Consider the following 19104-nt stretch of genomic DNA (forward strand, 5'->3'; position numbering starts at 1 on the left):
CCAGGCATCTAGTGGCAGCAGCCACGGTGCTGCTAAACATCTCATTAATGCACAGGACAGTGAAGGAAGATGATGTGAAGACAGATGAAGGAAGCAGCCGCCCAAAGTATAAGTAGTGCTGAGGCTGAGAAGCAGTGACTGAAATTTTACTCAACTCCAGCACAGTATGCATATTTTTTCAGAAAATGCAATGCAATACTAACCGAACACCTACTGTTCATCCATTTATTCCACGGAAATGGAGAGCCTGCAGTTTGCCAGGATTGTGTGAGTTCTGGGGATACAGAGAAGAAGACCAGGCACCTGCCCACCAGGCACTTATACGGGCACAGAACAGTGGGAACATCATGCAGCGGATCACTCCCAGGATGGAGTCATGTATTTTAAAGGCAATGCCAGCACAGAGGAAGTAGCCCCTAAAAATATATGGGGGTGTTTGGAAGGCTTCAGAGGCGGGGACACTTGTTTTGTCTATTGAAGGAGGTACAGGAGATTCAGGGGAAGGAAGGAAGGAAGGAAGGAAGGAAGGAAGGAAGGAAGGAAGGAAGGAAGGAAGGAAGGAAGGAAGGAAGGAAGGAAGAAAGGATAGGAGAGAGAGCGGGAGGTGGGAGTGCAGGGGAGGGGAGGAGAAAGAGGAAAGGAGAAAAAAGAGGAAGGAAAGAGAGCAGGTGGCTCAAATGCTGATGAGGGCTGTAACTAGGAGCTGGAAATGCTGATGTGACTGAAGAGTCTGGGGGCCCTTACTTCATGGGGACACTCGCGGCATCTTGGGCAGAATAAATCTTTATCAAGCAGGACTATCCAGAGCATTACAAGATACCTAGCATCTCTAATTCCCCCTTCGTGTATCCCCCATACACACTAAAAGGCAGTAAGACACTTCCTCCCCAGGAATCTTGACAAAGAGGGCAGCCTCCACTGACTTCTGATACCAAAAGCAGCAAGCACTGCCGCTCCATCTAAGCTTGGTTGAAGCACTGCACAGCTCCTGAGGGGTAGCAGGCTCATAGTAATGTAATCAGACAGAAGGTAAAAATGACAGTTCTAACTGGAAGGAGGTGGAGCTGCTCCATTTCCAGTGGTCTTTTCCTATTGTTGCACCATGATCGCATACTTGCTGCAACAGACCTGTTAAAGTCTAATACTGCATCTATACTACCAGATAATGTGGCCACCAGCCCAGCACAGGAAAGAGGTTTCCAAAACACAAGGATGTGCTGAATTGATTAACATTTCACCCAAGACACATCTTGACTGAGCAACTCCAACTGGGTCTTCCTTTGTAAAACATCTCTGCCATGGTAAAGCTCTCTAGGTATTCTTATGTATTCCAAGCAGCTCTGCGAAGGGAAATTCAAGTACTTATTTGAAAACAGGCTTCTGCTTTATTAAAAAATAAAAGGGAAGCAATTGCTTCTATTTTGTGCAGTCATTCTACAAAACAGAAGAGAAGAAGGAAGCATTCACTTAAATTTCTATGCTTTGAAAGTTCTTTTACTCCCTGAACTCAGGGGAACTTCTAACCAAGTCTTTAGGTATGTAAACTCTCGTGTGAATTTTCCTGTTTTTCTCTCTCATGGTTGAAAAAGTTAAAAAAAAAAAAAAAAAGGCGGGGGGAGAAGGGAAAGAGAGAGAGAACATGCCCCGAAATGAGAAGATTTAAGTAAGGAAAAATCATAATATAGATTTGTGGGTCAGGAAGGTTTTATTTTGGTGAGGTCATAGGGAGAAGGTTTTCATTTTGCCAAAAATGAAAGATAATGGACATGGATACTGAAGAAGGAGATAAGGTTCCCAGATTCACAGGAGCAAACGTAGGGAACACGGCTCGGTGGTCTCTTTGTATCCAACTCTGGCAAAGCCCCTCAATATAGAGTTTTTGGTGCTAGGCTCCACATAGTCAACATGATGCACAGAGTATTAGAGATCAGCTGGAAATTACAGGAAAGACAGGAAAGATGAGGAAAACTCCATGGAGTGTGTAGAGAGAGATAATGCACACTTGGTATCTGTCTTTCCTGATGATTGTGCAAATGGAAATGGTTTGAGAGTCTGACCCTATAGCATGGATTACCAATCCAATGCGATGGATTCCTCATGGCTCCGGTAGCAATGCTGGATTTGAGGAGCTTTACATCAATACTGATTTTTGATCATTCAAAATAATTAGATGTGGGCCCCACTTGGAATCTAGCATAGAGTGTCACACCAGGCCTCCTTATTCCAGGCAGTAGCAAGAATGGCAGAAACACCAAAAATGATCATTTACTGGAGACTTAGTAGGTGCTTGATGCTAAAGCATACAGGAAAGATGTGAGCCAGGTGTTGACTTCTAGCTTCCTAACTGAGAAAACTAAGAAAGTTGAGGTGGTTTGCTTGAGGTCACACACTAAGTAAAGGACAAAGCCAGGATACAGTCCTAGATGATTTAAAGCCTACCCCTGTCCCATCAAGATACCTACTTCTTGATACCACAGCTTGCCTCCATGCAAAACTACAACCCCAGCTCACTAATACACGATGGCTCTATGTTACATGCAGCCGTTAAAGCATGACCTCAGATTATACACACCTGCGAAGGGAATCTTATCTCCTTCTTTTTATTTTATTTATTTTTTATTTTTTATTTTTTTTAAAGATTTTATTCATTTATTCATGAGAGACACACACACACACAGAGAGAGGCAGAGACACAGGCAGAGGGAGAAGCAGGCTCCATGCAGGGAGCCCGATGCGGGACTTGATCTGGGGACCCCAGGATCACCCCCTGGGCTGAAGGCGGCGATAAACTGCTGAGCCACCCAGGCTGCTCATCTCCTTCTTTTTAAAAATAAATCTTTGCTCTTTTCCTATAGTATAACAGTAAGACCTCCAGCAATTTCCATTACTGACGATGACAATGTCCTATGCTTTTTTCCCCACTCATTTAGTCCTGTGACTCAAACACCGAAATGGCAACGTATATGAGAAACTGCATTCATGTGTTGTTTTTTTTTAAGATTTTATTTATTTATTCATGAGAGAGAGGGAGAGAGAGGCAGAGACACAGGCAGAGGGAGAAGCAGGCTCCATGCAAGAAGTAGATGTGGGACTTGATCCAGGGACTCCAAGATCAAGCCCTGGGCCAAAGGCAGATGCTTAACCACTGAGCCACCCAGACATCCCACACTCATTGTTTTGTAAAGGACTGTCACCACCCCCTGCTTTCTACCATCACTAGCAAGAAAATGTGACTTCCTTCATCTCTGTCCCCCTCTGCAACATTCCTATAGAAATAACCTGGTTGCTATTGCATTCTTCCAGCTGAAAAATTTAAAGCCAATAAATTCCAAGTACCACTAGGTTATTCTGTTAGACTTGTCCTTCATCCGGTTCAGCTACAGAAGGGGATAATGATCTGTCATAAAGGTAAATTCATTACCACAAGATAATATCATCTTCCTCCTACTGCCTCTTTCCACAGCAAGGCACGCTCTCCCTGTGATGCTGTATCTCCATTCTCCAGGGAGTACTTCACTGCTGACATAATAATAATAACAACAACAACAACTTACATTTAGAGGGAAGACAAGACTGCCTATATTTCCTAACTCCTGACAAAGAATAGCTCCCAGTTCTACTTCTGATGCATCAGCTATTACCACAAAAGGCTTGGGAAAATCTGGAATCTTTAAAGATGCCTGCAAATGGAACTGCTAAGGGTTCGTAAAAGTTTAGCTATCACAAACAGGTGACTCAACTGCCAACTCCACTGTATGGGCAAACACTCCCATTGGTATTACCCCAGAGCAACTCAGTAAAAGCGCAAAAAGGAAACAGGATCAGACCTGCATACTGGAAATGATTCTTTATAGATCACAGCCAATTCACTTGATCACTCAACACACTTATCCAGGTGACTGATTTTCATTATGTTTTTTTTTTTTTAATCACATTTTCTGGTGTTGGATGGCGGTGTGGTTATTATAAAATGCACTGATCCTTCTGTGCACACACCACCCACCAGAGGTTTTTCCTAAAGACAGTGCTTTTGTCTAAAATGGGTAATCCACGCTCCATGAGTCACCCTAATACTTTCTGAACTTCTGTGTGTATGGTAGTGTGCCAGATGTTGGTAGATGAAGAGGAGATGAGTTGGAAAAGGATGATGCCCAGAAAGACACACTAGGAGGGGAATACTTCCTGAACGTTAGCCCTAGGATGACTTTTCTTACAGTCCAGGGGTTTTGTATAACTTGACATGACACAGAAGACAATACTCGGCTGTGTATGGACTTGCTGATCCTATGGGACAATGCCTCCAGGACTCCCAGACCAAAATGTGGGCACTATGTTTGTGAGGTTGGGTGGGGCCAGCAAAGAACCTCCACAGACCAGGTGATTCAGAGAACAAGATCATTGTGTAGGTAACCTGAGTAATCAATAATGCCAAGTGGTAAAGAAGAGGTGGATGACAGGGAGAAAACATTTTAGAAACAACAGCTGAGGGAAAAAAGAAATTCTACACCAAATCTCATAGTTTCTATTCAAGAACAATTCCAGGGTGTAAGAGTGAAAGAGTCAAAAGGCAGGCAGGCAGAGAGCCAGAGAACTGAGAGAAGCAAAAAGGTTGAGTAATAAGTTCCTAAAAACCATCAGAAGATAGTTTCTTGCTCATAGAAAGACAGTCCTTTCGAGCCAGGCTGGAGTACCCATACCCCTTTAACAAATTAAGCCTCACAGTCTGCATCTGCTAAACACAATCAATGCTGCCCATTTGAGCATTAAGTATTAAGAGGGTAGGCCCCAAAGGGATGGTGGTGGTGGTCCTTGTCATTCCCATCCATTGGAGGAGCAGGTCACACAGGACTCAGCCCCAGGATGTGCAGAAGGAATCCTGGTCCTCGTGTGCTCTCATGGGGACTGGTAGAAACTGTCCAGGTTCTCAGCTAAGAGGTCTGCATGGATATCATATTTCATGAGTCTACATGGCACAGACACCACACTTAAGAAGTCTCCAAAGTCTAACTTGCAACCTCTCCGATACCTGTCTTGCTGTTTTCTGTGGCCCCTCAGAACTGTAGACTTCTGCAGCACCAGTCAGTGGCCCTCCTGTGTGTCATGGAGGTTCCAAAAGGGACATCTGCCCTGATGGTTGCCTTGGGGTTACTCTCTGCCCTGCTAAGCAGTCTCATGACCTTCTGATTCTTCCCACCTTGCCATTTTTTCCTCATTTCCCTCTTTTTTTTATGTTGCCTCTTCTGGTTCTCTATCTTAAACACCTCTCCCTCCCAATCTCCACTATATTTCTACTTTCTACCTGTCTTCTCTTCCTCCTCCCTCCTTCACAGCGGTTATGGCTCCGCGCTCTCCCACATCCACTATGTACTTCAACATCCATGGCATTTCCATGGTTTCCCCCTTTCCCTAGTTGTACACTATACCATTTTTGTGTAAGGGACCACGAAATGTTGGATTTGAAAAGTCGATGGAAACTTACTTAAATTTCATTGTGATAAGAATGACAGCTACCACTGAGATTTGATGAGTATGCTCCCTCAACCCCTGCAAGCAGACAAGCACCACTGTGACTCCCATTTGCAGATGAGACTAAGGGACCAGGCCCAAGTTGCACAGTTATTCATTGGAGGCTGGTGGCTCCAAGCTCAAACTTCTTTCTCCTTGCTGCTCCCCTCATTTTGTGTATCAGGAAGGAAGCAAAGGCGATGTCACCTTTCAGTTCCCTCTTTCCTTATTTGACCCTCACAGATGTGGGTTGTCCCAGGGAGCCTGTGCAGGCACCCTAAACAACACTTCTTTTGAGAAGCTGGGAATTTCCACCTTTCCCGTCCTACCAAGGATCAGCTCGTAGACACAGTGGCAAGAAGCTGAAGGCCAAGTTTGGGTTCCCTCCCACCCACCATCCTCACTGGCATCTCCACTCGCACCTTAACGATCTCTTTACAAAGTTCCAGTTCCTAGGCAGAGCCTTGTCAGCTCTTTCGGAAGAGTTCTCAACTCTGAGCTCCCCCATCTTTTCTATCCTTTTCAGAAACTTGTTGACTAGCAGCTCTGTGAAGGGAAACTCAAATACTTACCGAAGCTAAAGATTTAGCCAAAGGAATTTTAGGTTGAACACAACTCACACTTAGAAAGTTTGTCTTTAGAGGACAACCTCAAAGAGACTCCGAATGGAGAGAGAACACAGCTTAGTGATATCAACATGATCTCCTATCTGGATTGCTGTGGTAGGGCCTTAATCGGTGTCCCTTCCTCTGCCCTTGTCCCCTACACTGTACTCTCGCGAGCATAGAGACCTCTCTCTTGTACTCACAACACGCCAACAACAGCCATGCAACTGGTGGGAAAAGCCAGACTCTTACAACAGACCCAGTGGATCTCAGAGTGTGATCCCTGGACTAGCAGCATCAGCATCATCTGGAACCTTGGGAGAAATACAAACTTCTGAATCAGAAACAGAAGGAGAAGTGTTCCACAGTGTGTTTTAGCAAGACTTCCAAGGGGCGCCAGGGTGGCTCATTTGGTTGAGCATCCCGCTCTTGATTTTGGCTCAGGCCATGGTCTCAGGGTTGTGAGATCGAGCCTGTGTTGCTCTCCGCACTCAGCGGAGCATCTGATTGAGATTCTCTCTCCCTCTCCTTCTCCCTCTGCCCCTCCCCCCTGCTTGTGTGCGCACGCGCGCTCTCTCTCTCTCTAAACAAATAAAAGCTTTAATAAGACTTCTAAGTGATTCTGGTGCAGTTAAAGTTTGAGAACCATGGTCCTGCATGAACTGTGCCTCTGTCCAGCCCTTCTGTGCTCCTCCTCTCTCACTGCACCCCATCTACCCTACTCTTCCCCCATATATCTGCACGTCCTACTCCCTCACCTCCTTCAGGGCTTTGCTCAAATGTTAACTTCTCAGTTAACGCATCTGTGGCCATCTTTTTCAGAATACAACCTACCCCTGACTCCCCCTTTATCTTCCTTTTCTTCATTTTTCTCCACACTACTTCTCACCATCTGGCACACTACATTATATTTTGATTCTCTGTCTCCATTAATTAGAATGGAAGCTCCTTGGCGGGCAGGGAGTTTAGGTGCTTTATTCACTGATGTAGCCTATGTAGCTAGAAAAGTCTCTGTCACAAAGTAAGTGCTCAATATTTCTTGAGTGTTGAAGGAAGGAATGATTATGTTCTGGTGCTTAGTAGCCATTGACTTGTATAAGGCATCTGACATCTCTGAGCCTCAGTCTACTCATCGATAAAAAGATAGTTTAGGAAAATGAAAAGAATACATAGTGCTCAGCTCATTTTAGTCACTCAATGGTAGCAACTGTGATCATCAGAATAAACTTTTTTTAAAAAATATTTGTTTATTTTAGAAAGAAAGAGTGAGAGTGTGGGGGCAGGGAGGGGTAAAGAGAGAGGGAGAGAATCTCAAGGAGACTCTGTACTGAACATGGAGCCTGACGCAGGGCTCGATCTCATGACCCTAAGATCATGACCTGAGCAGAAATCAAGAGTCAGACACTTAATCAACTGCACCACCAAGGCGCCCCAGAAAAAACTTATTTCAATATCACTAGAAACAAATGAAGAGTAACGGCTTGAAGTTTCAAAAATATTTTTAAAGTTTGGAGAACATTTGGGAGTGGGTAGTGAGTGTACTAAAGATATATCCCCCTTTCCAGGAACATGTTTTTGGGGCAAAGCATAATCTTCCTATGCTGACATGGGTTTCTCAAAAGGCAGCATTTTTTGATGAATTAAAATAACTAAGGAATTATAAACATAGAGCTTAATTAATCTTCCAAAAACAAAATATGGATTGAATAGGAAACACATTGAAAACTTAGGTTTGTTTGTAGATGTTTTTTCCAAAATATTGCAATAAAATGTTTGGGAACATCTAATAAGACTATTACGTAGCTAGATTTTCCTGCCCCCAAACTAATTTGATTACAAGATAGGTCACAAGGCCTGCATATTTGATTTTTGATGCGTCCATTCTAATTGTTACTATGGACGAAGACTAAACACAAAAAAATAAAACATCCTGTTGGGGAATGATCAACTCAACACACACCACATGTTTTTTCTTCTGTCATTAGTCTAAGGGGGTTTCCAAAAAGACAAAATTCTTAGAAACTAAGTTTTCCCTCGTCATTGCTGCATATTCCCACTTAGGCACTGTCCCGGGACCTCCCAGCTGCTCTCTGGTGACATCAGTTTGAGGTGACGTACTAAAAAATGACCACAGCTAGGAGCTGGGTATTTGGAGAACAAAACCCTCTTTTTGTTCTGTTATGCTTAAAAGTTCAATATCAGGATATACAAACTCAACAATTTAATACTCCTGAATCCCATGTGGTTTTTACTATGAACAAAAGACCTTTCTAGACTTCCCATCCCAAGCATCCAACACTAGCCCACACCTCTCTGCAATGGATGGACAGGGTCAAAAGAGAAACTGATCACTGTATGGGGGAATGGCAGTTGTCAAAACACATACCTTCACACCTACCACACTCTCCCTTGTGTGAATAACCCTTCTGGTCCTTAGCAACAGTAGCATGTTCATGTAATATTGTAAATGTTTCAGAAAGTTCTCTTTCAAGTTAAAAATAGATCTGCCCTATGACACAGCAATTGCACTGCTGGGGATTTACCCCAAAGATACAGATGCAGCAAGATGCCGGGACACCTGCACCCCGATGTTTATAGCAGCAATGTCCACAATAGCCAAACTGTGGAAGGAGCCTTGGTGTCCATCGAAAGATGAATGGATAAAGAAGATGTGGTTTATGTATACAATGGAATATTACTCAGCCATTAGAATGACAAATACCCACCATTTGCTTTGACGTGGATGGAACTGGAGGGTATTATGCTGAGTGAAGTAAGTCAATCGGAGAAGGACAAACATTATATGGTCTCATTCATTTGGGGAACGTAAAAAATAGTGAAAGGGAATAAAGGAGAAAGGAGAAAAAATGAGTGGGAAATATCAGAGAGGGAGACAGAACATGAGACTTCTAACTCTGGGAAACAAACAAGGGGTGGTGGAAGGGGAGGTGGGCGGGGGGGGTGTGACTGGGTGACGAGCACTGAGGGGGGCACTTGATGGGATGAGCACTGGGTGTTATTCTATATGTTGGCAAATTGAACACCAATAAAAAATAAATTTATTATTAAAAAAAAAAGAAAGTTCTCTTTCAGACAAAAGTTATGGGTGGAACTCAAAGAAAAGGTGACTAGGCCAGGAGAGGCTGAGGACTGCCAACAAGCACCTTTGGAAGAAGCACTGGTGTTTGCTTACAATTGTAGGTGAGCTGGCCTCAACAGAACATACCTTTTCACCAACCCCTTTCCCCAAAGAACCCAAAGTTCTTTCCACTTGGGGAAAGTGCTTTCAGACAACAATCTGATATCAATCATTTCTATTTGGAAAAGAATTAAATCAGCATGTTTTCACTCTCTCTCTAAAGGCTCTGCATTCTAAATCATGTTTCTCTTTAGCCAACAACAGATTTTATTCACTGCTAACTAGATCTTCAAGCCATTGGGAAGATACTACAGACGGAATTTTTGAAAATAATCACAAGGGCAAATACCTGTTCTCCCTTTACCCCAGCAAGACCTTTCCTAAAAAGCACAGTTTCTGCCTGTGAGGCCAACTCTGCTTGTCTACTGTGTAAAGTATATGGATCCAGTCTCTAAGCAAGTATTGGTTATTTTAAAAAAAAAATCAATGGGAATTGTTTATGGCTCAGCTTTAATCAAAAGTCTAGCTGTGAGAAATATCTAAAATCATTTGAAGGCTATGAGATCTACCTCCTTGTGTAGACTTTGTAAAGATCATCATGTAAATTTCTCTTTTATAAATTTCTTGATGGATTGGAAGCAAATTACCTTCATGGGTCACTCAAAATTATTTTTATTGAGTTACACATTTGCATTAGGCTCTCAGCTTCTAGTTAGTAGGCCCTTAAAAGAAGCTATCTTAACAAATCCTCTACTGCATCAACTTTAATGGCTTTGAATGTCACTGGAGCAACTCCGTGTCCCCCTGTTGGAAGTTCTACATGGAAATATCAGAACTGTGTGCCAGGTAACACTTTCTCTCTTTGAGGAATTGCTGTGTATCATGTTATGGGTAGTAAGAATCACATAATTAGTCCTGTATATTCCTCTTTTTCCTTTGGCTGCCAGGAAATACAGAACCAAACATATCTCAATGTTATTAACTATGTAGATCTATATTGTAGAATCTTTGTTCAAGTTTTTTCTCTGATTTTGCCTTTCTGCTATTTTAATTTATATATTTCCCAACCCTCATTTTTAAAACTTGTTTATATTTTCCATTTTACTGTACTTATTCTTTATAAGCCATTTGATTTTTCCAAAATGGAGCTATTATATATACACAGATTACATACATACAAACTATGCACACACGCATACACACACGCCTTTATGTCAGCCTGGTAATTAGAAAGATTTCTTTTTTCTTTTCTTTTCTCTTTTCTTTTCTTTTTTCTTTCTTCTTTTCTTTCTTTTCTCTTCTCTTTTCTTTTCTTTCTTTTTTTCTTTCTTTCTTTCTTTTTTAAAAAAGATTTTATTTATTTATTTATTCGAGAGAGAGAGAGAGAGAGAGAGAGAGGCACAGAGACACAGGCAGAGGGAGAAGCAGGCTCCATGCAGGGAGCCTGACATGGGACTCGATCTCGGGGTCCCAGGATCACACCCTGGGCCAAAGGCAGGTGTTAAACTGCTGAACCACCCAGGGATCCCCTTATTTTTTATTTAGATTTTATTTATTTATTTGACAGAGAGAGAGCACAAGCAGGGGGAGCTGCAGAGGAAGAAGGAGAAGTAAGCTCCCCGCCGAGCAGGGAGCCCAATGCGGGGCTCCATTCCAGGACTCAGATCATGACCTGAGCTGAAGGCAGATGCTTAACCAACTGAATCACCCAGGCACCTCTAGTTTTTCTTTTTTTAAAGATTTATTATTTATTTATTTGAGAGAGAGAGAGAGCGTGCACAAGCAGGGGGAGGGGCAGAGAGAGAGGGACAGAATCTCAAGCAGACTTCCCACTGAGTGTGGAGCCCTATGGGGGGCCCCATGTACAGTTCGATCTCATGACCCTGAGATCATGACCTGAGCAGAAATCAAGAGGCAGATATTTAACCCACTGAGCCACCCAGGCACCCCAGAAAGATCACAATTTAATAGTATATTTATTTTCATGGGAAAGAACTATTACATGAAACAGAAATAAAATTGGTTGTACTGGATCATTCACTGTAGAGAAATTATTGTAACACGTTCTATAAATCTCTGTGAGCTAACTACTAATATACAGAAATAGTTGTATTACATTTCAATATCATTTTCTATAATATTATTTTACCAAGTACAAATGAGGATTTAGACTTCATGGACTCTAATTTTTCATGGCCTTGTTCTCCAAAATTTTAGACATGTGTCAGTTTTTTACAATTCACTATATTTATTACTCATGCTCCAGTGAATTGGGGAGAGACCGATTTGAATATCATGTAATTATACTTAGAAGAAGATAGGCAAGAAGATAATGCATAGGAAAGTGTTCTGCAAAACTCCAAGGGATAATACAAATGTTAGCTATTATTACCATTGCCCATAATCATATAAAACATGATTATCAGAGATGCACCAGATCTTCTCATGAATTCAAGTTGTCCTGTGTGTTCCTTCACTGGGTCTCTACAAAATAAGGATACTCAAGAAAACCCTCAGCTATTTGAACACTCTTCAGTCTCATGAGACTGGGACTTAATATCTAACTTTTAAATAGTCTCCCTATAAAACAGAAGAAAAAACCCAAGAGATGAGAGATATTTTTAGCAGAGTTATTTGCCTATTTTTTTCTTTTCTTTCTGGTTATTAAATACAACCGAGCTATTCCCTAATAATCCAGGAAGCACAGAACTAAGACATTAACCAGCCTGTGTTCCAAATTCAAAGGAGGTTAAAAACACAGCATTGTAATACAAACACAGCTTATAAGTACAGCGTGTGTACCTACTGTTCTGCCATTTAAACTTTGAGTAGCTGTACAAACAAGTCTATCTTGAGGAAACAGACTGGGTAATTTTCCATTTGGACTGTTTGAAATTTCACCAAGCGCCTCAAACTTGCAGAAGTCTGTGCTGCCAGACATTCTCTTCAAATTTGTTATCTCTCCTTCTCCCCATTAAGAGTTCCCTTTAACAAAAATGCTTTTCTTAAAGGTTGTGCTTTAAGTAAAAAAAAAAAAAAACCAAAAAAAAAACCCAACAACTTTAATTTTTACAGACACAGAGATTAAATTTAAAAGAAAAATTAAAGAGGTAACACCCTAGTTTTGGAACATAAGTTAATCTCTTCTCCATAGCCTAAGACAGAGCCAGGTCAAGCTGTCATACTCTTATGTCTTTTCAAAGTTCAGAAAAGAACTTCAAAGATCTAAATAGAAGGTAAAATATGAATCAATGAAAAGATCAAGATGCAAAATTGCTATGGTAGCGGCAGTAAATGCTAACAGCGATGTGAGGGATCTTTAGAGCCTTTTGAGAAAGGATGGAACCATGTAAGGAAAACTTTAGCACTTAGTACATAACTAGAGAAGACTATCTTCTCTTAGCTTCTATAAACCCACTGGATGAAAAATAGCTCTATTAGAAATTATCTTAGATACGCATGAAAGTCCAATTTTCTAAGCCTTAGATCTCCAAATCTGCAAAATGCCTCTTCTACAAATAGAAGTCGGCACTCACCTAGAGTGCTTTTTATAGGAAAGGAAATAGTTGGGATCTTCTTTTCAAATTAATGCACCCACTCTGAACAGAGGGATTTTTCCCTCAGTGTGTTATAAGTTATCAATAACTAAAATAAACTCCAGTTCATTTATGATGGGAGATGAGGGTATTCGTGCATCTGCCAACCTGTGCGCGCTGCCCTTGCCCATGCAGCTTGCAGTCATGACCTCTGGCAAGGCACACATCGGAAAGCCCATTGCGCCTTTCCAGGTCACTGCTGTGGTGGACAGCATCTTCAAGGAGGCGAAGCTTTGCAACTACAAAGGGAAATACTTGGTCCCCTTTTTCTACCCGTTGGACATCACCTTCGTCTGCCCAATGGAGATTACTGGCTTTAGCGAGCATGCCAAAGACTTCGGCAAGCTGCGCTGTGAGATGCTGGGGTCTCCGTGGACTCTCAGTTCACCCACCTGCTTGGATCAACACTCCCAGGAAGGACGGAGGCCCCCTGAACATCCCCTGCTGGCTGCGTAACTAGAAGTTTATCCGAAGATTATGGTGTGCTGAAGGAAGATGAGGGCATTGCCTACAGGGGCCTCTTTATCATCGATGGCAAGGTGTCCCTCTCCAGATCACTGTCAATGATTTGTCTGTGGGGCACTCTGTGGATGAAGTTCTGCAACTGATTCAGGCCTTGCAGTACACGGATGAGCACAGGGAAGTCTACCCGCCTGGCTGGAAGCCAGGCAGTGACACAATCAAGCCTAACATGGACGACAGCAAAGAATACTTCTCCAAACACAACTAGACTGCAGACAGGCGGAAAGCTGTCGGCCCCCACCTACGCCCCTACCTGGATACCCCATGCTGACCCAGGAAAGGCCAGACTTGCCCCCTTAAAACTTCATAGTCCATGACCCTGGAGGGCTTGGTCAAGGCCTTCTCATTCTCCCAGTTGGGAGCTGATGAATGGTGAGCCCTTCCCTAGAGCCCATCTAGCTGGGCGCAGGCCAAAAGGTAACGAATAAAGTATTAGGACAGATTAAAAAAAAAGATGGGAGATGAGGTGTCAAAATATTTTTGAAAATTAGTAGTTTCCATTTTTGAGGGGCACTAGCTAGATGCCAAGAGCACTGCGCTAAATGCCTTTTATGCATGATCTCATTTAAGCTCTTAACAACTATGAGGTAGGCACTATCTTTATTCTGGTTTACAGAAAAGGAAATCAAGGCTCAGGGAAGAATAGTTACTTATTCAAGGTCACAGCTACTTAACAACCAAGCCAGCAGTGAAACCCAGTTTTCTGGGTTCCTAATCCGATACTGTCTTCAACATTCTGGGTGAATGATGGGGTGGGATTAAGACATGAACTCTAATGACAGTGAGAGTCTGCCATGTGTGTGAACTGATAGCATCTTTGATTTATGTTGCAAGGAGAACCGAAAAGGTAAAGCTAAAACATGAAGGTCATACTTGTGCACACTGTGCCTTCCTGTCATCCCCCATTTTCACCTTTTGCAAGCCATACCAGACTATTTGGTTCTTTTCCAAGCTCACCATAAAGTTTTAGATCACACAGAGCCTGTGGGGGCTATTTCTACTGATTTGGAATGTGCCTCACTCTTCTCTGCTGGGGTGAAATCCAACTCTCCATTCCCTGTCCCTGAAGTCTGAATTAAAGCATTCTCTCTACTATCTTCTCAGGAGACTTTGTTTTGTTCTTAGAGCATGTAGCATATCTACCCTATATTATTATTAGAGGCATATACGCCCATCACCTGCAGAAAAAAAGCATGTCTCTTAAAGGACTGCACCCAAACCATCTTTGTATCATCCATATACCTCACACAGCACCCTGAATGCAGCAGGCACTCAATCAATGTTTCGTGTATAGTTAAAATAGGACACTTACAGTCTACTACTACAACATTTATATCAAAGAAAGGACTATTCCCAAAGGAAGTAGGAAGTATTTTTGCTCACTCTTCTTTTTGAAAGGATTTTTCAGACAGGCTATCGCCATTCCAAGGAAGGTAATGGGGCTATTTTTCTGTTTAGGAACCAGTGGTTTAAGTAATGTAAGCTATGGATCAGTGGTTTGCAATGATGGGGCTGATCGAAAGACAATCACACTCAGCACTGCTAAGGTTAATGGCACTGCCTCTGATAGGGGAAATATCACAGTGGAAGATAGGGAAGAAACCAATAAAAACATTTACACACACCTTTAATGGTATGCAGCGTAGAACCCACTTAAATGAATCCCAACTAATGAAAACATCTTGAAAAGAGAGTGATTTTTAGAGAAACCTTTTATCTACAGGTCTTATATTTATAGAGCAAACCTTTTAGATGAATACAGGGTAAAAAAAGAATTAAACGAGTAATTGTTGTGACTCATTGTGGTTCATATAACTTGCATCAGGCCAGTGAAATGAATGAACCATTTAACGAAGAAGGCTCTTCTCTACCAATTTATGTCATATATGTCAGATTATAAATAGCCTCCTCGGTAGGCACCACAAAGCAAAAAACAAGGTCTTGGGAATGACTGACTCTTGCTTGTCCTGCTGTACCTCTACGTGGGCACGGTTTCAGACTTTTCTGAGAAGAGTGGCTGAACAAATTTGGTTCCACCAGAAAAGTGCATAAAAAGGCAAACATACCATAGCCCTCCCAATATATATTGGACATATGCTTTGAAACTTACTATCTTTTCATTTTTTTTTTTTTTAGATTTTATTTATTTATTTATTCATGAGAGACAGAGAGAGAGAGAAAGAGGTAGAGACACAGGCAGAGGGAGAAGCAGGCTTCACGCAGGGAGCCCGACGTGGGACTTGATCCTGGGTCTCCAGTCATGCCCTGGGCTGAAGGCGGCGCTAAACCACTGAGCCACCCGGGCTGCCCTATCTTTTTATTTTTTTTTCTTTTTCTTTTTTAAAATGAGCTTTGATATCTTGAGGACACAAGTATTTGGTAGGCAGAGGTCATAATGGATAGAAATGGAGACTCAAAAGCAGAGGTAAGAGTTGGAATCAGAAGGTGCTCAAAACTTCTAAAACTGTAGACATAATCTGCCAAAGATTTAAATTCTATGCTTGATAGATCTTTCAGACCAGTGGCTTAAGAAAGAAGACACTAATATTTCCACTTAAGACCACTAAACACACATAAGAATTACTGGAAACAATCGTGTTCCTATAACCCTCACCATCTAGTGAAATACATCTTTTTGCCAAAACAATAAACATGCTGGGCTTGAGCCTATTTTGTCTCTAAGCTGACTGTCCCAGAAAAAGAAAAACTGAAATAAAAGCCAACTAAAAGTGTATCTGAATGTCACTGGAGTGAATATACTCAGTACAAACAAGAAAAATGGCTATAGATTCAAGGAAGTTTAAGAATGAGGTCAAACACTAATATGCTAACATCGTCTAAAGATTCCTTAAATGTATTCTGAATCAACTGGAATGTCATTATTAGAAATTGTGAGTTTCATTTATTTGTTTGAGCGATTTGAGGTAATTCTAGGTGCTTACATTTTTAAAAATTATCTTTGAAAATTTTAGAATTCTAGGTTAGCTTGGGAATAAAGGGAAAAAATGATAAATATGGAAAGAATACCTTTCAGTGTCCTTAGGACTCTGTGGGCATGGGAGAGAAGTTGTGGGCTAAACGGTAAAATATGCTTCCAGAGGTGAGGAACATTCATTTCCCATGCAACAGCTTTGTAACCGTATTCACCTGAAAACGAGTACTGTTAGGTTGACTGAAAAAAAGATGTGGAATATACTAATTTTGTCTCCTAGCATTTGTCTGGAGACCAGGGCTAGAAATGAAGGAATTCCTCATTCTATTTCTTAAAAAGTGTTTGCGGATATCTCATCATATCTTTTTTTTCTTTTTAAAGATTTTACTTATTTGAAAGAGAGACAGCACGCCAGAGAGAGAGCACAAGTGTGTGTGGGGGAGCGGTACAGAGGGAGAGAGAGAGAGAGGCAGACTCCCTGCAGAGCAGGGATCCTGATGCGGGCCTCAATCCCAGGACCCCGGGATCATGACCTGAGCCGAAGGCGGATGCTTAGCTGACTGAGCCACCCAGGCAACCCCTCATTATATCTTTACTAAATTCTAGGCAGCAAGAAGAGCAAGAATCAGTAGTCCCGTTTCATAGACGAAGAAGCTAAGGCACAGAGAGGTTAAGTACCCTTTCCCAAGTGCATCTGAATGTTTTAAAAGCATCTCACGGCCAGATAAGTGACAAAGTCAAGGCTCTGGCCTCGGTTTCCAATCCCTCTTTTACCCATGCACCTGTCGAAGTTCAAATTGGAGGGCCACCCTCTCTTCCTTTCAAAAAACAGTTCCTCCAGTAAGTGAAGTTATCAAACCCATCACCTTCCTCAAATTTTACCCACTTTCTAGATAGACCCTACAAGATCATGAAAAAGAAGAGTGAGCAAGAGAGACATCATGTCTTACATTTATGCTTTCCCATAAAGTATAGGTTACTTATTAGAATTATTAGTTGGCCTTTCTTTTCACATGTGTACTTGCTTACATGCTTACACAGAGCCTACTTCTATTTATTCTTGCATTCCTTCCTTTTGCTCAGCCTCTTATGGCACAAAGATCTTTTCATGTCTAAGTCAGTTTTGCCACATAACCTGCACATCTCTCACAGTTTGACTAGTCACACCTGGTTCTGACTCACATACCGTCTTCTGTTGGAGTGCTACACCTAGGAAAACCGACGACTACAGGCAGATGAGGACAGTGGTGGCGGCAAAAAGGGAAGACTATCAAATGTGCAGCCTGAACTCCTGCCACTCCTGGCCAAGACCTGGGGAAAAACTTTCCTCCCTCACTTGGCAGCAAACTTCCCATGTCTTGCCAGAAAAACCATCTTGCTGTGTTGCCTATATCACAGGCACACCTTCCCCCACCCCGATATCATATGCACTCTCCCACCAGGTATCATAGGCACGCCCTCTCCCCCCAGTATCATATGCAAACCCCCCCCCCACCAAGTATCATAGGCCCTCCCTCCCTGGTATCATAGGCACCCCCCTCCAGGTATCACAGTCCCCCCACCCCCCGGTATCATGAACACCCACCCCCGCCTCCAGGTATTATAGGCATACTTCCCACCCTCAATCCAGTAAGCAAAATTGCAAGCTGCTTGACTGGCCATCTAAGCACTGAACATAGGAAAATATGGGCTGGGAAATTCATGCTCTAAGCGGAGGCCCACTGAATACGGATGACATCACTTATGATCTCCCCTGGAGCAGGCTTTTATGGAGAGCTCATATTGCACACACACTACACAAGATAAACAGAGATGTTATAAGGCATGAGAGATGCATTTCGTTCTGCATTTACAACAAACGATTGTCGACACAGACTCCATGGCAGGCACTGTGCTACAGGAAAACCACAAAACAGTAAGTAAGAAAGAATAAACAGTCCTTGCCTTCACGGAGTTTACAATCTGCTTTATAATAGTACTGGCCTTTGCCGACACTCTTCAGAGAATCACATGCAAAAAGATGTGATATTAAAACTGCAATAATTCAATTCGGAATTCTAAATACGTGACTTGCCAATAAACTTCACAACTTGTTGGCAAATTAAAGGAAATGTTTCAATAGCCTTTCAAGTAGCTTTCCAATTCTGGTTTCTTTTGGGAGGAGAAGCAAGAAGGCAAAGAAAAGCAGAGTAATACTATAGGAGAAAGAAGGCAGGACAAGTGCTGGACCTCAAAGGCTTCAGTTCCACTGCTCATCGTGTTATTTCGGGCACATCACTGAACTTCTCTGGGCTCCAACAGTCCTGTAACTGATGCCTGGAACAGTGTCTGGCATACAGCAGATGTTTGCTAAATAAATGTTGATTGAGTGAGTGAATAGAATATGTGAAGATTTGGTGTGAATATTTCTGTAGTTCACAGTAAACATGAAGAAATTAGAGATAAGAACAGTCAAGTAACAGAAATTTCTGTAATGTGCTTATGTCCCAAATGAAACTTCACTCGTAAATAGTGTCAGAGTGGCTGAGTGCCAACAGGGAAATGTGGGACTGTGTCTGCCCGTTATACTCTCTTGCCATGTCCCTCAGGCTTGAATTTTTATAACAATCTAAACTCAACAAATGGATTTTCTCTGATTCCAACCCACTAGGCTAGTACCTTGGCTAGCAAATTCACCAGTGCCATGCTAAGCTTTCTTTTCAATATTTACGGAATATAAGGCAATTTTGGGTTTTAGCCTTGAGCGCGTCAGATTTTGACAGCTTAGAAATGTCATCCTTAGAGCAAGGACTTTTCACATTCACA

At 42.1% G+C, this 19104-nt stretch overlaps 1 protein-coding gene and 1 pseudogene across 16 annotated transcripts in view; one reads left to right on the top strand and one right to left on the bottom strand.

Moving 5' to 3' along the window:
* The window catches only part of NFIA (nuclear factor I A), a 373774-nt gene that overhangs the window by 145357 nt on the left and 209313 nt on the right, over positions 1 to 19104 (bottom strand). The window lies entirely within an intron of this gene.
* Positions 562 to 13575, top strand: LOC118354879 (peroxiredoxin-2-like; annotated as a pseudogene).

This window comes from Canis lupus, chromosome 5 (genome assembly GCF_003254725.2).
Source record: "Canis lupus dingo isolate Sandy chromosome 5, ASM325472v2, whole genome shotgun sequence".
Classification (NCBI taxonomy): domain Eukaryota; kingdom Metazoa; phylum Chordata; class Mammalia; order Carnivora; family Canidae; genus Canis; species Canis lupus.